This window comes from Coregonus clupeaformis, chromosome 33 (assembly GCF_020615455.1).
Source record: "Coregonus clupeaformis isolate EN_2021a chromosome 33, ASM2061545v1, whole genome shotgun sequence".
In the NCBI taxonomy this organism is placed as follows: domain Eukaryota; kingdom Metazoa; phylum Chordata; class Actinopteri; order Salmoniformes; family Salmonidae; genus Coregonus; species Coregonus clupeaformis.
This window is the reverse complement of record NC_059224.1, coordinates 5,326,249-5,328,727: the sequence shown is the minus strand read 5'-3', so window position 1 is coordinate 5,328,727 and position 2,479 is coordinate 5,326,249. Positions and strand designations below refer to the sequence as shown.

The following is a 2,479-nucleotide window of genomic DNA, read 5'->3' as shown; positions in this document are numbered from 1 at the left end:
TTTTCAAACTCAAGGTGTCTTTATCACAGCTGACACCCCACTCTTTCTGCAGACATCTTTGAATCTTAATTCGGAGTAGATACTTAACAGTTTTTGGAAAACGTGGTCACATAAAAAACTGAGGGAGATTTGACCTTCATTCTGGTACCAAACTTTACATCTGCACTGTTCTTCTAGTAAATGTGTTTTTGTAAAATGTTCATTGGAAATTGTTAAAAGTAGTCATTGTGCATAGAGTTGTATGGTTGGTTTAACTTGGCAATTAATGGTTTTTGTTTGGCATACTTTTAAAGTGAAAAATCGGAGTCTAAGTGCCATTCTGGTACCATGGAATTGCCCCTAGCCTAATAAACCTGAGAGCAAAGAGGTAGAGACTCGAGGAAAGAGAGCTGTTGCAGCGTTCCTATTCAAACAGAGCAAACAGCCTCGGCATCCTTCTGAAGATGGGTCCCCTGTAGTTCAGTTGGTAGAGCATGGCGCTCGCAACGCCAGGGTTGTGGGTTCGTTTCCCACGGGGGGCCAGTATGAAAAAGGTATGCACTCACTAACTGTAAGTCGCTCTGGTTAAGAGCGTCTGCTAAATGACTAAAATGTAAGATATTACAATCCACCCCCATTGACCTAAACTCAATTATCGCCTTTGTGAAGGTCTCACCCTTTTCGAGTTATGCTAATGTTTTGACAGGTCTCATTCACATTTCACAATGTACTTTTCCCCTTATAACTATGCTAAAACATTACGCAAAAAACATTTGAATATCTAGCAGTATCTAGTGAGTTTAGCGAACCGGCTTACCTCAACTGCTAGTCGTTGTCCAGGGTGCTGAAATTCCCCTATTCCTCCGCAGCAGGCTCAGGGGACGTCCGTTCAATCCGCTGAGAGCTAGACACAGCACACAGATGTAAAATGCAGTCCAACTGCTGTGGCCGTAAGTGACGTTAAGAAAATTCCATTCGTGCCACAAGCATTGAAGAAGCCAACTGAGAAAATAATATATTCGAAATTGTGACTTTATAAAACCAACGACGCATAAGTAGCCTAGTGGCTATGCTCTCCATGGCTCCGGGACGGTTTTGCCGGTCTTATTGGCATCTATTTGCTATTTGCTTTTTCTTTCCCGGATACTCTCTCTCTCTCTCTCTCTCTCTCTCTCTCTCTCTCTCTCTCTCTCTCTCTCTCTCTCTCTCTCTCTACCCGCCCTCGCAACAGGGAATTGGATTTATGGTCAATTTACTTATGTAGGCTAGAGAGGAGAGACCGCCTGTTTCGTAGCCTATACACCCCATGCCGTCTTTTCCACCTCTATATTCCCGCGGTTTGCTTCTATTAGCGCAACAGTTTCCTACATGCCGGAAGCGCCAGTGCCCGGTGGTAAATGACGGCAAGCGACACGCATGAAGGGGGTGAGGGAATGTCTTGCTCCTTTCCCGGTGGGGGCACTGCGCGCTCTCTCTCTCATTAGCTTTCAACACGACATGAAGTGAACGGCACCGACCGACTGAGCTACAGGCATTATACGACCGCACAGAACCCATAGAGGATAGGACCATCGTTTCAAACTTATTCAAGAATCACTACAGAAACATTGATGCTGCTCGCAAATTCTAACTCATTTTCCCTGATTAGGCCTTTCATGAGCCAATCAGGGTAAATTAGAATGACTGGCGCGATGTGGCGTGAATGCATACGGGGTTTGAGAACTAAAGGTTATACAGTGAGCTCCAAAAGTATTGGGACAGTGACAATTTTTTGTTGTTGTTTTGGCTGTGTACTCAAGCACTTTGGATGCTACCATGATTACGGATAATCCTGAATGAATCGTGAATAATGATGAGTGAAAAAGTTACAGACGCACAAATATCAAACCCCCAAAACACGGGAGGTTAGGATTTTTTGGGGGTAGGATATTTGTATCTGTAATTTTCCCACTCATCATTATTCAGGATTCATTCAGTATTATCCGTAATCATGGTAACATCCACATTCATGTAGAAGTGTTTAGAAACAAAAAGTGACTCCAAAATGACACAATACAATATTTATCATTCATTTCCACTGGGCACAAAATAATCTGAAAAACAACCAAAACAAGCAGCGGATGCATCCAACAAGTTTGTAGAGTCACGAGCTTGATGTCGTCATTGCCTACCATGAATATGGGACCAAATACTTAACTTTTGACTACTTTAATACACATATAAGTGAATTTGTCCAAACACTTTTGGTCCCCTAAAATGGGGGGACTATGTACAAAAAGTGAAAAACAGTTCACCCGATTATGGATGAAAATACCCTCAAATTAAAGCTGACAGTCTGCACTTTAACCTCATAGTCATTGTGTGATTTCAAATCCAAAGTGCTGGAGTACAGAGCCAAAACAAAAAAATTGTCACTGTCCCAATACTTTTGGAGCTAACTGTATACTTTGGCTCAGTCAAAGTTAATTGTTTATGAGGGTCATGTGCGTGTATGCAATTA

The 2,479-nt window shown here is 42.4% G+C and overlaps 1 non-coding gene across 1 annotated transcript; it reads left to right on the top strand.

The window, feature by feature from the left end:
• Positions 1-446: 446 nt before the first annotated feature.
• On the top strand, positions 447-522 carry trnaa-cgc. The gene has a single exon. It is a non-coding gene; the product is annotated as a tRNA-Ala (tRNA).
• Positions 523-2,479: the final 1,957 nt, after the last annotated feature.